This window comes from Aegilops tauschii, chromosome 6 (assembly GCF_002575655.3).
Source record: "Aegilops tauschii subsp. strangulata cultivar AL8/78 chromosome 6, Aet v6.0, whole genome shotgun sequence".
Classification (NCBI taxonomy): domain Eukaryota; kingdom Viridiplantae; phylum Streptophyta; class Magnoliopsida; order Poales; family Poaceae; genus Aegilops; species Aegilops tauschii.
In genome coordinates, this window is record NC_053040.3 from 332,645,363 (window position 1) to 332,659,733 (window position 14,371).

Genomic DNA, 14,371 nt, shown 5'->3' on the forward strand with positions numbered 1-14,371 from the left:
AAGAATGGCACACTCAATTTGGAAAGGAAACTATGGTTATAGAACAACTCGGCAAATGGAAGGCACATTCCAGTTGATACCAAGGATATAACCTAGTGACTGAGCGTGCTTTCAAGAACTTGAGCATTTCCATATTCATCAAGGTTTTACCAACATCCGTGCCGAGGATCCTGGCAACACATCATACTACCATGATGAACGGTGATGGAGGATGCAGGTGCAAAGGAGGACAACACTTTCTCAGATTTTTCCTTAGCAATGCCAAAGAAGCAAATCTGGATGATCGACCGAGAGACATTTAGCACTCCACTTCTAATGTTCTCCTTGATGTGCTAGCATAATCCATTCATAGATATGGTTTGATATCTAGAACATCAGGTAAAGGTCGGACTCCATAAGCACAAAAATCCATAAGAAACTCTTGGGAAATGTTCCAACCATCATGTCTGCCTGAGATTCAGATCTGGTTGGTGTCAGAATGTTCCAGACTCATCCAGTCTAGAGAGAAAAATGAAAGTTTGCAACACAAATCGACGAGATGACGTTGCGAGATTCTCGGGAGATGAACTACGATAGTAAGCTCCAAAACATGAGTTGGTTCTGCTACAAACACATGTGAACACGCTGTCCCGGACAAACATGACCACATAGTAGTCTTATGATAAAATACTACCGAGTTCAGGTGGGGAACCATCATCGAGGATATTGGAGTCTTGTGCATGATCTAGAATTAGCACAACAAGCTCCTTTTCCTTGAACAAATCAATCAGTGGCTTGGTGTGCTAGGAACACATATAGAATGGAGGTAGCGAGCCTATCAAACCATAGCATACTTCGCACATGCATGACTGACTTGGGATGGTTCCAGAGAAAACAAAAACAATCTTTCTCGGATCCACGGCGACACCTTACATCAAGTGCACGTGAATTAAAGAAAGTCACTTCTTTCATCCAAACATATCCTTCATGAGATAGCACGAAGAAAATGCTAGCACAAATTTCCAACACTAACTTAATGTTCAACACGAGTCATGGAGAAGATAAGAATGTTGCCGATGGGCACAGCAACAATTTATCAAAATTCCAATGGAGATGGACTTCCATAATTATGTGAACAAGTGATAGCATTGGTCAGACCCAAAAGATATAATGGTGTATGCTCGAGGGATCAACCGCGAGTAAGACAACATTATGAACATCGTTGGTTCTGATTTGATTTGATATTAGCCCATACTCAAATCAAAGTTTGGTTAAGATGATAGGTCCATTAATTGATCACGAGGACCAATCGATGAAGAAATCATCTTTCTACAACAAACACACACACAAGAGATATCCTTTGGAATGAACTAAGTTAGGCAAGCTTTTATCTTCCAACTGTCCAAGTTGCTGTTCAGATTAACCAACTAGCTCAGGGGTATCCAACACAGATTCTTGGAGAAGGGGTGGTTTATAAGAAAACCAACTTGATCACGAGCTCAACATAACAGTCAGGGGATAACCTAGTAACACTTCCGAGAAGATATTCGGAAAATTACGAGCCACCGGTACGTTGCTAAGCTCGAGATCAATCTTGCTTTTCAGGGCAAGACGATATGATCAACTGAGCAAGGGTTTGACAAAATCCTAACTCATTGATTGAAGAGTGCACCAAAAATAAGGACTAGGTAGCACGATCAATCTTAGGATGATGATTCAATAACCAGCACGCTAAGAATGAGAGTATTGCCATTAACTACCAAGCAACGAGTTGCTCAGAGTATTGATTTCACACATCACGGTTCACTTGTCGGTATTCCGGTTGTGACAACACGGGACCGAGGAATGAATAATGATGGCCAGAAGTATCACTGCGTCAAGAATTCATAAGAGGTGGTGCAATTCTCATGACACTCTTGACATAAAGATGGTAACGCTCCAAGGTAGAGCAGAGCAAAAGCTGGATTGGCATTTTGGTCTGCGGAATACAATTGCTTTGACCCGATCCTAGATATGGATGAGGTTCTGGAGTTAGTTTCTCCTAGTCATTCTGGAATAGGATGGCTTGATGGACCACAAGAATAATAAGCATCGATAACACGGATGCACAATTACTCCTGACTATCAATTGACAGACGATGGTCGGAATACCAATGAAGAGGGACAACTCAAGGGGACATATATGTTTCTGAGTTGTGGATGCATAGATTAATGTCGAACCAAGTTCAACAGGTTTCTTCCAGATAACCCATGCAGAAAGGTAGGACTGGCAGATTCACAATGTAGAATGGAGAACTCATCGAGAGCACTCTTGTTGTGATCTTTTGGTTCAACGAGGAACTTCTGCCAAGGATGGTTCATGGTATTGGAAGAATGAGATACCACGGACCTCGAGGACTATCGCAAAGGTTACTAATATCTTAAGGGAACTAGCAAATACTAACAACATGAAGTAGGGTGAATCTCGGGTTCAAAACCCAGGGGTAGAATACCTACTACTAAATGGCATCACGGGATGCTTTCGAGAATAATGGCCAGAATCATCACACTGGGGATGCAAGCATTGCTAGATTACTAAGTGGTCCTCTAAGACACCTAGGGTCATAATAATAACTCCAACATATATGTCAAGGCAACAGAGTACCTCAACTCAAGGATTAGTGTGGTTAATCTGGCCCAAAGGAACATCGAGAATGGACGGAAAGGATTTGCAAATGCATCAGACTATTTAGAAACCTGGGATGACTCGGACAGCATAACGGCTGTAAATGCTCAAAAAGATTTGAGACATCCTACAAAATGGTGGCATAACCACTCAACATTACAATATAAACTTCCGGGATCAATGGTCAACATACGGAAGTAGTAGGAATTGAACGGAGGCTTAAATCCATCAATCCCGTGAGTCTACGGATTAGTAACACGTGATCCTGATAGAAAGATGAGAAGCCTAGTCCTTAATCCCCGTAGAAGAGAAGAGGGTGACTCAGATCAGAAGGGCATAAGGTAAAGGAGTAAAAAGAGCCTTACGTTCCCTTCCACAATCAATTCCCTTATATAACTAAAGCATTTCTAGACTCAACTTTGACCGGTTTGGCTTCGTAAACCTACAGGAAGTCAGGCTCCGATACCAAAGCTGTCAGGACCCTGATTCCAAGTCACATCGATCTAGCCGGTAACACCTCATATCACTTTGTGGCCTCACGCACGGTATTCCCATGGGTGTCGCCTTACCAAGGCCCGGGACCGTTTGCGCCTTTTGGCTCACGTATATGATAGTGTCGCTAGCATCCATATGACAGAGAACCCGGGCCGACATGACTAGTCGTGAACCCAAAGTGGCACTAACTTACGGGGACAGGCATACATGAATCAACATCGAGCATGTCGGTCAGCAGCGTGCGAATCCGGGCTGTAGCACTGGGCTAACAGGACTCCGGTGAACCGGGCTGTAGCAGGCTAGGCAGGACTTCGGATGTCACCGTGTGACATTTCCCCGAAGGGACAGACACAGGAACGAAGTGAATCACATGCCGGCCAGTCAAGTGTTCCGGAGCAGTAGTGCTGGGCTAGCAGGACTCCGGTGAACCGGGCTGTAGCGGACTACTATGGCTCATGGAAGCACAAGACTACATTTCCCCATAAGAGAGGCTACCAAGGATAAACAACTAGGTTGTCGGATCCCACACATACCAAGCATTTCAATCATACACACAATATGCTCGATATGTGCAAATACAACATGGCATCACAACAAGACTCTACGACTCAGAGTATTTATTCATTAGGCTCCAAAGAGCCAGATATTACAAACATGGGTCTCATGACCCAACATTCAGAGCATACAAGTCAAAGCACATGCGGAAGCTTAACATGTCTGAGTACAGACATCTACAAAAGAAAAAGGCTGCGAAGCCTGACTATCTACAAGACCCTGCCGAGGGCACAAGATCGTAGCTGAGGTATCAAGCTAAACGTCGAAGTCCACACAGAACTACTAGCGAGACTGACGTCTCTCTGCAAAACATAAAATAGGCAAACGTGAGTACAAATGTACCCAGCAAGACTTACATCAGAATTAACTACATATGCATCGGTATCAACAAAGGGGGTAGTGGAGTTTAACTGCAGCAAGCCAGCTTTGACTCAGTGGCTAACCTGAACTACTACTGCAAGCAACTCTTTTGAGGTGGCGCACACAAGTCCACATATTCACCATATCAATACACCACTATGGATCCGCTCCCATCTCCCTACGAGAACGCCATCCATAGCACTCACGCTTATCTTGCGCATTTTAGAGTATCCACTTTCACTTGTCTATGAACTGTACAGGCAACCCAGAAGTCCTTTACCGCGGACACGGCTATTCGAATAGATGATGTTAACCCTGCAGGGGTGTACTTCGTCACACACGCTCTCGCCACTTACCACCATGTACACGTCGTGTACCTCGGCAACCTTCAAGCGGAAGCCTGGAGAGGGAGTCGGCCACGACCTGACTAACCACACAAGTCTCTAGTGCAGGTTTATCGCCTATTCGGGTTCCATCCGCAAGGGGATCCGGCCGGGGTGTCGCTCACGGCCCCAAACGATGTGTGCAGGGTTCCCAAGCCCACCTCGACGGATGGATCTACGCTTGTTACACAGTGCCACGGTGCCTAGTCTGTCCCAAGCCCACCTGTACCGGGTACCACTTGGTAGACTACTAACACAACCTACAAACACCAGAAACTAGTTGCAACTCCTGGACAGAGATCGAGGCGGTTAATAAGCCGAGAGGGGTCGAGTTACCGGAACCCAATGTGTGGTAGTAACTGTTCATGGATCACAAACACAGAACTCAGTTCCTGAGGACGGCTTCAATGAGACAACCCACCATGTACTCCTACATGGCCTCTCACCGCTACCTTTACCAAATCGTGTTCACACACTTAGCTCTCACACAGTAGGACATGTTCACCACTTTCCAATTCATTCCCGATGAATCAGACCTGACACAACTCTAAGCAATAGCAGGCATGACAAACAAGCATGAATGAGTAGGCACATCAGGGCTCAAACAACTCCTACTCATGCTAGTGGGTTTCATCTATTTACTGTGACAATGACAGGTCATGCAGAGGAAAGGGGTTCAACTACCGCAGCAAGTAACAGATGAAACGTTGTTGTCCTAATGCAGTAAAAGAGAGCAGGAGCGAGAGAGTGGGATTGTATCGGAATGAACAAGGGGGTTTTGCTTGCCTGGCACTTCTGAAGATAGCATTGAGTCTTCATTACTGTCAACGATCACAACGCCGGAACATCGTCTACCGAGAGGGGACAAATACCGGCAACAGAGAGGAAACACAATCAATGCAATGCAACAATATGATGCATGAATGTGACATGGCAATATGCTGTGAATTGAGCTAATGCAGCTAGCAACGTGTTAAATGGAGTTGGTTTGAACCCTAGGTTCAAATTCAAACTCCATATGTGAGGGTTTAAATGCCATTTATATGATTTGGCCTAAACAGAAGCCATAAGTTGTCCTAACATGCATGAAAATAGTACAGATAGATAGATTGGATTTTTCTGATCATTTTTCATATATAAATGTTTTCCATCTGAGTTATAGATTATTTTCTATGATTTTTAGAAGTTTTGTCCATTTTCTGGAATTTCCTATATAAGAGTAAATCCAGAAATGAGTTATTGCGTCAGCACTGCATCACTGTGACGTCAGCTGGTCAGCGGGGTCGTCCAGGTCAAACCTGACGTGTGGAGTCCACACGTCAGTGTCACTGTTTGTTAACTAACTAATTTAGAATTAATTAAAAGTTAACCCAGGTTAATTAGCAGGCGGGCCCCACTTGTCATTGACTCAGGGGAGGTCAAACCCCCTGGTCAGCGGGGTCAAACCCGCCGGACTTGGTCCACGGCTCGTCGCCGGTGAAGCCCGAGACGGCGGAGGGGCTCGGGATTTGCCCACGGTCGACCAAATCGGCCGCGGTTTGGTCCTACGCGTAGCTGGGGCTCGCGCACATCTGGTAGGGCAAGCGGGAGGAGGTGGGGTGGAGCGAGCTCGCCGGAGTCGAGCTCGTGGCGGCGGCCGGAGTTCGGACGGGGCTGGGTTCGGCGCTACGGTGCACGGGAGGAGGAGCTGGTGGTGGCTAAAGGCTCCTGGTGCTGCGTTGAGCACAGCGGTGAGCTTGGCTTCGAGCCACTGTGGCTCTAGCCACGTCGGCGACAAGGCACGGCGGCGGTGAGGTTCGGCCGCAGTGGTTAGTGGGGCTAGAGGAAGGAATCGACAGCGGGGAGAGAGGGGTTGGGGTGAGGGGCTCACGGCGGTTGCAGCGGTGGCCTCTTCGAGCTCGGGGAAGGCCGGACGGCGACGAGTCGACGATGGGGATCCGCGGCGGCCGACGATGAAGAAGAGGTCGGGGACGGCGTTTTGAGGCGTCTGGCGTCGAGTGGGTCGACGGGGAGGATGAGGGCGTCGAGGCGGAAGCCATGGACACGTCGGCGAGGCGAGGGAGGGCCTGTGGCCATGGCTACGGCGACAGCGAGCTCGCGGCCGGCTCGGCCATGGTGGAGAGGGCGAGAGGGGGGCGAGGGGGAGAATGGCGGGGCGGTCAGAGCGATCCAGACGGCTCTCGCGGGTCTGTTCGCGGCGCCACGCAAGCTAGCAGGCAGGAGGTGGCACGGGCGCGTGTGTGCGCACGGCGAGCACGCGCTCGGCGTCCTTCTGGCGCGGTGGAGACGACCGTGCTGGGCCAGACCAGGTAAGTGCCAGGTGAGTTTGCTCTCTCTCTCTCTTTTTTTTGTTTCTGTTTTTCTATTTCTGTAATTGTTTTTGATTTAGTTTTGACACTAAACCATTTGTAAAATTCTGAAACTTCTTATGGGCACTAACTGAATTATTTCAGAGACCCTCAGAGAGTTTCAAAATATTTGAAGCTATAAAAATATTTATAGAATTTTAAAGCTCCAATTCAAATACATATTGGATTAATTCAAAGCCCATTTATGTCCTGGAAAAGTGTCCACCATTTTTGGTTTAGGTTTTCATCTTGTTCCATAAATTATGAACATTTTTGAAGGGCATTTTGGGTTCATTGAAAATATTTTTAAGTTGAACCTATTGCATTGTTTTGGTGCTAGGGGTTTGAGCAATCCCCATTTCAACTTTCAAATAGATTTAGACATGATGCAATAACCAAGCTAGTCCAAGTGCATAGCAAGGCTAGGGATGTGACATGTAATTGGCTCATGATTTAATTATGTTAGCACTGTTGAGAGATTGCACTAGTGAAAGAATGAACCCTAGGCCTTGTTTTCGAGCATTGCAATACCGTTTGTGCTCCGTTTTATCACTTTCTACCTTGCTGTTTTTATATTTTCAGATTACAAAAACCTATATCAACTATTCGTACTACACTTGTATCACCATCTCTTCGCCGAACTAGTGCACCTATATAACTTACCATTATATTTGGTGTGTTGGAGACACAAGAGATTTCTTGTATTTGATTGCAAGGTTGTTTGAGAGAGACCATCTTTATCCTACGCCTCCCATGGATTGATAAACCTTAGGTCATTCACTTGAGGGAAACTTGCTACTGTCCTACAAAACTATGTGCTTGGAGGCCCAACACGAGTCTACAAGAATAAGTTGTGTAGTAGACATCAGTTCCATAGGCAGCTTGAGTGCGACACGCTTTGACAGATCATCTGCAATGTTGTTCTCTGCACGAGGAACGTGCTTCGTCTGTAATCTGTCAAAGTGCTCTACCAATTTCCTCACTTCATCAACATACGCTTCCATCAACGGGCTCTGATAATCCTTTTTGACTTGCTTCACAACCAACTTCGAGTCGCCTCTGATAATGAGTTACCTAATTCCAAAGTCTGTTGTGATCCTGAGACCGGCAAACCATCCTTCATACTCAACAGTGTTGTTTGTCGCCTTCTCCCTAGGGAAATGCATCTGAATTACGTACTTGAGGTGCTCTCCAGTGGGTGTGACAAGCAGCACTCCAGCACCGGTGCCTTGCAGCGAAAAAGCTCTGTCAAAGTACATAATCCAGTCCCGCGTTGTTTCCTTGCCGGGGAGAGGGGTTTCTTCAATATCTTCGTCTGGCGTTGGCGTCCATTCTGCAATGAACTTCGCCAAGGCTCTGTTCTGAACTTTCAAACCTGAGATCAAAGCTTGACAGTTCCAACACCCACTCAACAATCATGCCTGTTGCATCTGGATTCCTCAAAATCCTCAGCATCGGGAAGCAAGTGACGACGGTGATCTGGTGTGCTTGAAAGTAATGGCGCGGCTTCCTTGAGGCCATCAGAAGACCAAAAAGCAACTTTTGCACGGTAGAATATCTTGATCTAGCCCCTTGGAGAAGAGAACTGACAAAATACACTGGGCACTACACCAACTTCTTCTGCACAACTTGTTGTTCTGATCCATTTGCTCTCTCTGCACTTGACTTGTCGGCACCAGGACTTGCCAGAGAAGATTCGAGCTTGTCGCTTGACAGGCCTGCATCTGCTGCTGATACGTCCATCTTGCATCATGTTTACCTACTATTATTTACTATGTTTTTATGCATAATAATGCCTTTTGGAGTAATTCTAATGCCTTTCCCTCATAATATGCAAGGTTTACACAAAGAGGGAGAATACCGGCAGCTGGAATTCTAGACCTGGAAAAGCTATGTCAGAGTTACCTATTCTGCACATCTCCAAATGAGCTGAAAATTAACGGAGAATTGTTTTGGAATATATGAGGAACATTGGAGCAAATAACCACCAGAGGGGGCCCACCAGGTGGGCACAACCCACCTAGGCGCGCCATGGAACCCAGGCACGCCCTGGTGGGTTGTGCCCTCCTCGGCCCACCTCCTGTGCCCCTCTTCTGGTGTATAAGTCATTTTGACCTAGAAAAAAAATAAGGAGAGGACTTTCAGGACGAAGCACCGCCGTCTCGAGGCGGAACTTGGGCAGGAGCACTTTTGCCCTCTGGCAGAGCGATTCCGCCGGGGGAACTTCCTTCCCGGAGGGGGTAATCATCGACATCATCGTCATCATCATCACCAACAACTCTCCCATCTTAGGGAGGGTAATCTTCATCAACATCTTCAACAGCACCATCTCCTCTCAAACCCTAGTTCATCTCTTGTATTCAATTTTTGCACCGAAACCATCGATTGGTGATTATGGGTGACAAATAGTATTGATTACATCTTGTAGTTGATTACTAGCTAGTTTATTTGGTGGAAGATTGCATGTTCAGATCCATTATGTTATTTAATACCCCTCTGATCTTGAGCATGATTATCATTTGTCAGTAGTTACTTTTGTTCTTGAGGTCACAGGTGAAATATTTGAAGGAAATATTCCCTAGAGGCAATAATAAATTTGTTATTTATATTTCCTTATATCATGATAAATGTTTATTATTCATGCTAGAATTGTATTAACCGGAAACTTGATACATGTGTGAATACATAGACAAAACAAAGTGTCCCTACTATGCCTCTACTTGACTAGCTCGTTAATCAAAGATGGTTAAGTTTCCTGACCATAGACATGTGTTGTCATTTGATGAACGGGATCACATCATCAGAGAATGATGTGATGGACAAGACCCATCCGTTAGCTTAGCATAATGATCGTTAAGTTTTATTGCTATTGCTTTCTTCACGACTTGTATATATTCCTTTGACTATGAGATTATGCAACTCCCGAATACCGAAGGAACACCTTGTGTACTATCAAACGTCACAACGTAACTGGGTGATTATAAAGATGCTCTACAGGTGTCTCCGAAGGTGTTTGTTGGGTTGGCATAGATCGAGATTAGGATTTGTCACTCCAAGTATCAGGGAGGTATCTTCGGGCCCTCTCGGTAATGCACATCATGATAAGCCTTGCAAGCAATGTGACAATGAGTTAGTTGCGGGATGATGCATTACGGAACGAGTAAAGAGACTTGCCGGTAACAAGATTGAACTAGGTATGAGGATACCGACTATCGAATCTCGGGCAAGTAACATACCGATGACAAAGGGAATGACGTATTTTGTCATTGCGGTTTGACCGATAAAGATCTTCGTAGAATATGTAGGAACCAATATGAGCATCCATGTTCCGCTATTGGTTATTGATCAGAGATGTGTCTCGGTCATGTCTACATAGTTATCGAACCCATAGGGTCCACACGCTTAACGTTCGATGACGATTTGTATTGTGAGTTATGTGTTTTGGTGACCGAAGATTGTTCGGAGTCCCGGATGAGATCATGGACATGACGAGGAGTCTCAAAATGGTCGAGAGATAAAGATTGATATATTGGACGATAGTCTTCGGACACCGGAATGGTTTCGGAGTGATTCGAGTATTTATCGGAGTACTGAGGGGTTACCGGAACCCCCCGGGGAAAGTAATGGGCCAACATGGGCCATAGGGGAGAGAGAGGGAAGCCCACAAGGGGTGGCGCCCCCCCCATGGGCAGTCCGAATTGGACAAGGGGAGGGGGCATGGCCCCCCTTTCCTTCTCCCTCTCCCTCTCCTCCCCCCTTTCCCCTTCCGAAAGAAGGAAGGGAGGCGAATTAGGACTTGGAGTCCTAGTAGGACTCCTCCCCCTTGGGGGCGTGCCTAGGCCGGCCCTCTCCCTCTCCCTCCTTTATATATGGGGGCAGGGGCACCCCAAAGCACATCAATTGTTTCTTAGCCGTGTGCGGTGCCCCCCTCCACCGTTTACTCCTCCGGTCATATTGTCGTAGTGCTTAGGCGAAGCCCTGCGCGGATCACATCACCATCACCGTCACCACGCCATCGTGTTGACGAAACTCTCCCTCGACACTTTGCTGGATCAAGAGTTCGAGGGACGTCATCGAGCTGAACGTGTGCTGAACTCGGAGGTGTCGTACGTTCGGTACTTGATCGGTTGGATCGCGAAGATGTTCGACTATATCAACTGTGTTAAACTAACGCTTCTGCTTTCGGTCTATGAGGGTACGTGGACACACTCTCCCCCTCTCGTTGCTATGCATCTCCTAGATAGATCTTGCGTGATCATAGGAAACTATTTCAAATTGCATGCTACGTTCCCCAATAGTGGCATCCGAGCCAGGTCTATGCATAGATGATATGCACGAGTAGAACACAAAGAGTTGTGGGCGATCATAGTCATACTGCTTACCACCAACGTGTTATTTTGATTCGGCGGTATTGTTGGATGAAGCGGCCCGGACCAACCTTACATGACCACGTTCATGAGACCGGTTCCACCGACAGACATGCAACTTGTTTTGCATAAAGGTGGCTGGCGGGTGTCTGTTTCTCCAACTTTAGTTGAATCGAATTTGACTACGACTGGTCCTTGTTGAAGCTTAAAACAGCACACTTGACGAAAAATTGTTGTGGTTTTGATGCGTAGGTAAGAACGGTTCTTGCTAGAAGCCCGTAGCAGCCACGTAAAACTTGCAACAACAAAGTAGAGGACGTCTAACTTGTTTTTGCAGGGCATGTTGTGATGTGATATGGTCAAGACATGATGTGATATACGTTATTGTATGAGATGATCATGTTTTGTAAAAGTTATCGGCAACTGGCTGGAGCCTTATGGTTGTCGCTTTATTGTATGAAATGCAATCGCCATGTAATTGCTTTAATTTATCACTATGCGGTAGCGATAGTTGTAGAAGCAATAGTTGGCGAGACGACAACGACGCTACGATGGAGATCAAGGTGTCAAGCCGGTGACGATTGAGATCATGACGGTGCTTTCGAGATGGAGATCAAAGGCACAAGATGATGATGGCCATATCATGTCACATATTTTGATTGCATGTGATGTTTATCTTTTATGCATCTTATTTTGCTTAGTACGGCGGTAACATTATAAGATAACCCCTCACTAAATTTCAAGGTATAAGTGTTCTCCCCGAGTATGCACCGTTGCGACAGTTCATCGTGCCGAGACACCACGTGATGATCGGGTGTAATAAGCTCTACGTTCACATACAACGGGTGCCAGACAGTTTTGCACGTGCGGAATACTCGGGTTAGACTTGACGAGCCTAGCATGTACAGACATGGCCTAGGAACACTTAGACCGAAAGGTTGAACGTGAATCATATAGTAGATATGTTCAACATAGAGATGTTCACCATTGAAAACTACTCCATCTCACGTGATGATCGGACATGGTTTAGTTGATATGGATCATGTGATCATTTAGATGACTCGAGGGATGTCTATCTAAGTGGGAGTTCTTAAGTAATATGATTAACTGAACTTAAATTTATCATGAACTTAGTCCTGATAGTTTTTTCATATCTATGTTGTAGACCAATGGCCCGTGCTACCGTTCCCTTGAATTTTAATGCGTTCCTAGAGAAAGCTAAATTGAAAGATGATGGTAGCAACTACATGGACTGGGTCCGTAACTTGAGGATTATCCTCGTTGTTGCACAGAAGAATTACATCCTTGATGCACCGCTAGGTGCAAGGCCTGCTGCAGGAGGAACTCCGGACGTTATGAACGTCTGGCAAGCTAAATCTGATGACTATTCGATAGTTTAGTGTGCCATGCTTTACGGCTTAGAATCGGGGCTTCAAAGACGTTTTCAACATCATGGAGCATATGAGATATTCCAGGAGTTGAAGTTAATATTTCAAGCAAATGCCCAAGTTGAGAGATATGAAGTCTCCAACCAGTAGTATAGCTGCAAGATGGAGGAGAACAGGTATGTCTGTGAACACGTACTCAGAATGTCTGGGTACCATAACCACTTGACTCAGCTGGGAGTTAATCTTCCGGATGATTGTGTCATTGACAGAGTTCTTCAATCACTGCCACCAAGCTATAAAGGCTCCGTGATGAACTATAATATGAAAGGGATGAACAAGATGATTCCTAAGCTCTTCGCAATGCTCAAGGCTGCGGAGGTAGAAATCAAGAAGGAGCATCAAGTGTTGATGGTTAACAAGACCACTGGTTTCAAGAAAAAGGGCAAAGGAAAGAAGGGGAACTTCAAGAAGAATAGCAAGCAAGTTACTGCTCCCGGGAAGAAGCCCAAGTCTGGACCTAAGCCTGAAACTGAGTGCTTCTACTGCAAAGGGACTGGTCACTAGAAGCAGAACTGCCCCAAGTATTTGGCGGATAAGAAGGATGGCAAAGTGAAAGGTATATTTGATATACATGTTATTGATGTGTACCTTACTAATGCTCGTAGTAGCGCCTGGGTATTTGATATTGGTTCTGTTGCTCATATTTGCAACTCGAAATAGGGCTACGGATTAAACGAAGATTGGCTAAGGACGAGGTGACGATGCGCGTCGGAAATGGTTCCAAGGTCTATGTGATCGCCGTCGGCACGCTACCTCTACATCTACCTTCGGGATTAGTTTTAGACCTGAATAATTGTTCTTTTTGACACCTTAGACCTGAATAATTGTTATTCGGTGACAACGTTGAGCATGAACATTATATCTGGATCTTGTTTGATGCGAGACGGTTATTCATTTAAATCAGAGAATAATGGTTGTTCTATTTATATGAGTAATATCTTTTATGGTCATGCACCCTTGATGAGTGGTCTATTTTTTGTTGAATCTCGATCGTGGTGATACACATATTCATAATATTGATGCCAAAAGATGCAAAGTTAATAATGATAATGCAACATATTTGTGGCACTGCCATTTAGGTCATATTGGTGTAAAACACATGAAGAAACTCCATGCGGACGGGCTTTTGGAATCACTTGATGCTTGCAAACCATGCCTCATGGGCAAGATGACTAAGACTCCGTTCTCTGGAACAATGGAGCGAGCCACTGACTTATTGGAAATAATACATACTGATGTATGCAGTCCGATAAGTGTTGAGGCTCACGGCGGGTATCGTTATTTTCTGACCTTCACAGATGATTTGAGTAGATATGGGTATATCTACTTAATGAAACACAAGTTTGAACATTTGAAAAGTTCAAAGAATTTCAGAGTGAAGTGGAAAATCATCATAAGAAGAAAATACAGTTTCTACGATCTGATCGCGGAGGTGAAATATTTGAGTTACGAGTTTGGTCTTCTTTTAAAACAATGTGCAATAGTTTCGCAACTCACGCCACCTGGAACACCACAGCGTAATGGTGTGTCCGAACATTGTAACCGTACTTTATTAGATATGGTGCGATCTATGATGTCTCTAACCGATTTTCCACTATCGTTTTGGGGTTATGCACTAGAGACAGTTGCATTCATGTTAAATAGGGCACCATCTAAATCCTTTGAGACGACACTATATGAACTGTGGTTTGGCAAGAAACCTAAGTTGTCGTTTCTTAAAGTTTGGGGTTGCGATGCTTATGTGAAAAAGCTTCAGCCTGATAAGCTCGAA